Genomic DNA, 4,318 nt, shown 5'->3' with positions numbered 1-4,318 from the left:
AACTTTTCTGCTTCATGGAAAAGTCTGCCAGACACTATGGGCCTGTAGGCTGAGGAAGGGTGCCCCAACGGTACCGAAGAACTTTGGGTGACTGTCCAGGCAGCAAGATGTCTCTGTCAATTCTAGAGTTTTGGAAGTTGCTTACAATGCACTTCCTGTTAACTTAGGTAATACTGCATTCTTTTGGGGTCTTGGACAGAGTTGAAGAATAGATAGTTATAATTATAGTTTTCCTTATCTATGATAAAAGATAAAGTAGATATAAATATTTTAACTGTAATTCTTGCTTGATACCTGTTTTGCTATATGTAATTTTATTATGTTAATGTTAAAACCTTCCTTTTCATTTAAACAGAAAAGGGGAAATGGTGTGGGAAGTCCTTCAATATATGTGTTGCTTTTACTGGTTAATAAAGAAACTGCTTTCAGCTAGTGGCTTAACAGAGTAAAGCCAGGCTGAAAGATATATATATATATATATATATATATATATATATATATATATATATATATATAGAGAGAGAGAGAGAGAGAGAGAGAGAGAGAGAGAGAGGGCAGAGTCAGGAGACGCCATGTAGCCACCAGAGGGGAAAGACACAAGCTGCCAGCTGGAACCTTGCCAGTAGGTCACAAGCCTTGTGGTAAAATATAAAATAATGGAAATGGGTTAATGCTAGATGTAAGAGCTAGCTAGCAATATGCTTAAGCTTTTGGCCAAACAGTATTCCAAATGATATAGTTTCTGAGGGATTATTTCAGGACTAAGCAGCTGGGAACGAATGAGCAGCCTCCACCTACTTACTCATGGTCAAACCAGGCCTCTAAATTTTTTATAGTGTATTTACATGAGGTATTTTTCCTCATTCCTTATTTTTGACCTCTTTGTATTTTTGAATCAGAAGTATGACTTTTTATAGACACTGAACTACTGGATCTTATTTTTCTATCCAGTCTGATGAGGTTCCTTGATCAGATTGTTTTATCCATTCACATTTAATGTTACTGTTTGACAATATTGGGGCTCAAGCTCAGAACTTGCATACTAGACAAGTGCTTTGCTATAGAACTATATCCGTGGCCCCATTCCCATTTATTTATTGACTTCTTGCATTTTTGAATGATGTAACTGGCCCAGATTATTTTCTTCCTCTTGTGGAAATATCTCTGAATTAAAAGAAGATTTCTAATAATCTGGCCTATAGAATTGATTAGTGCAATAATGATCATTTAAAATGCTCCCTAATATTAAGCAAGGGTCTAGAGCTCCTGAAATAGCTGACCTCACTTGGTAGAGGCTTACCTAGCATGTACAAAATCATAAATTTAGTCCTCAGAACCACATAAACAAGGTGTGCTGGCACATGACTGTAATCTAAGCTCTTGGGAGACAGAGGCAGGAGGATAGAAGTTCAAGGTTGTCCAAACTGCACAGTAAGTTTGAGGCTAGCCTGGGACACTACCTCAAAAAAATGGTAAGGGAAATACCAAAAATTAATCAGCAAGTACTTTTAACCTTATGTTATTTGAGGCTCAGAGACTATTGTGACATTCTTCAAAGTTCCAAGTTTCTTATTTTATTTCATAGTTAGTCAGTTATAGCCTTAATACGAAGCAAAATTTCCAATGTTTCTTATGCCATTACAAGACTGTACAATGTAAATCAAATGAAAGTGGTTAGGAATAGATCTTAGAGAACACTGACCTTGTCTTTTTCATTAGTGTCTCCAGTTCCATGGGCAATGCATGACAGTGTAGACTCATAAATTTAATGGAATCAAATTAAAGCATGTAGTGCTCCACATGCTTCATATACTGAATAATAAAGGGGGCTTTCCCTTCCTTCCTTCCTTCCTTCCTTCCTTCCTTCCTTCCTTCCTTCTTTCCTTCCATTATTTTGAGGGCACTTGCTATGTAGCCCAGGCTGGCCTTAAAGTTATGATCCTTCTGTCTCAGTCTTCAATATACTAGGACAGTATTGAAATAAACTTCCTAAATTATCACAATTTCATTCAAGCTAATATTCAAGGATCTTAGCTGGATGCAGTAGCTCATACCTATAACCCAAGCTCCTAGGAGGTCATAAAAGAGGACTGCTGTGAGTTCTTTCTAGCAGCAGAGGAGGGGAAAGGTGGCATTTGTGAAAATATAGTTCCATTTTTACTTTTTAAACATAATCTATAAGTATGTAGAAGAAGGAATTTGGAGGAATATGTGCTAAGTTATTGACAGTGCAATTCTTGCAAAGTGAGTTCTTTAGGAGGACAGATAAGCTATATTATACATTTCTGAAATGCTTGACATTTGAGTAATTGTTACATCTGTCACGTGCATACAAGGCATAGTATAGAGCTTACTGTGTTGATATTGTACCTTAACTTCTCGGTATCATTAACCTGCTTGGTTGTTTTATATTTTGTGGTGGTGGAGTTTGAACCCAGGACTTTGCGCATGTTGGGGAAGTGCTCTACCACTAAGCTACTTCCCACTGACCAGCATTTCTCACTTTACTTAATGTTTGTCTTGTTTAGGACTGAAGTCTAGGACTGGAGAGATGGCTCTGCTGTTAAAGGCTAGGCTCACAACCAAAAATATAAGGGCCGAAGTCTAGTGTCTAAAATATAGTGACTAATAAGACACATGTGTGATGGTTTGAATGAGAACGGCCTCCATGGGCTCATAAGCTTGAATACTTAGTCTCCAGTTGGTGGAACTGTTTGGGAGCCTCAGGTGTGGTTGGAGGAGTTGTGTTACTAGGAACGGGCTTGGAGATTTCAAAAAATCTCCCAGCAATTCCTGGTGTTCTGTCTTCTACCTGCAAATCAAGATGTGTGGTCTCAGCTGCTGCTTCAGCCACCTGTTGGCATGACATCATTCTGACACCATAGACACTAACCCTCTGGAACCACAAACTCAGTTAAATGCTTTCTTTTTAAGTTGTCTTGACCATGGTGTTTCATCACAGCAATAAAAATAACTAATGCAACTTGTACAAACGACATTATCTATGAAAGATACTTGTCTGTTGTGTGAAATATTATTGTTCATAACGAATAGCTCACCCAGTAGTTGTGAAATTGGTTAAGAACACAAGTTGTAGAATCAGATATCCTGAGACTGAACCCATGTTCTTCTGTTTAATAGATAAGAAACTTTGGACAAGTACTTTAAACGACTTTTTGCCCATATTCCCACCAATAAGGTGATAATAGTATCCGCACCTAATTCATGTGGTTTGTGGCAAAGATTAGGCAAGATTACTCCCATAAAGTGCTTAGCATTAAATGCTTGATAGATATCTACAACAAAAGTTATTATTATTTTTTATTACCAGTACAAGTTTGGGAAACACAACCCCTACAAAGTTGATTCCAGGTTGTCCTGGTGTCACAGGTTTCTGAGATAGGGTGATGTAGGGCCCTGTCTTCCCTGTTCCTCGAGGCCAAAACACAGGATGCAAGAAATGTTTACGCTACCAGCTTAGCTTCCCCTGCTCGATTCTGCCAGCGGAGGGGGTTGGTTCAGAGCCTTGTTTCTGTCATTGCTATGATAATTTCACCTGCTAAGGAGGGTCCTCACAGGCGCCCTAAATCTCCTCCCATCTGTCAGGGTTCCCAGCTCGATACCCGCTGCATGGAAGCTCCCGCCACTGGCGCCAGGCGGCCAACACTATGATCTCACTCCCAGGTGGGAGGGGGCTCTCATCCTTTTGCCCCAAGTATATAAACCCGACATGTGCTAAATAAAGTTGACATTTACCCTTTGGGCAAATGATCCTGGTCTCTCTGTGTGTGTCTGTTTTCAATTCCTAGGATATTGATCCAGTCTCGCAGTTCGATATGGGAAGCGCGCACCATATCGGAGAGTAGGGTTTCGCAGATTTGAGCGGGACAGGGTGAGCCTCTGAGACAGGGTGAGCCAAGGTTTCCTCTCTCACTCCCACTTCCAACCCCACATGTTTGAGCACTTGGTCCCTAGCTGGGTATGCCTTGATATTTTTGGAGGTTATAGAACCCCTGGGGGTGGGGTAGGATCTAGCTGGAGGAAGAGGGTCTCTGGAGACTAAGGCTTGAGGTTTAACTACTGGCCCCTTCATTCCAGTGTTGTCTCTGCTTTCTGATCTACCCAGGTGTAAGCAAGCTTCCCTGCCATACTCAGATTAGTTCTGTTGTCATGCTGCCCCTGCCTGATGGACGAGATTCCCTCGAACTGCTAGCCAAATGAAATCATCCTTTCTGCCTTAAGTTGTATCTTGTCAGGTGTTCTATCAAAGCAATGAGAAAGCAATCACCACATCAGTTAAACAGAAATCAAGCCAGAG

The sequence above is a fragment of the Myodes glareolus genome, chromosome 10, assembly GCF_982192425.1.
Source record: "Myodes glareolus chromosome 10, mMyoGla1.1, whole genome shotgun sequence".
NCBI classification, from domain to species: Eukaryota; Metazoa; Chordata; class Mammalia; order Rodentia; family Cricetidae; genus Myodes; species Myodes glareolus.
Note: the sequence above shows the minus strand (reverse complement) of the source record.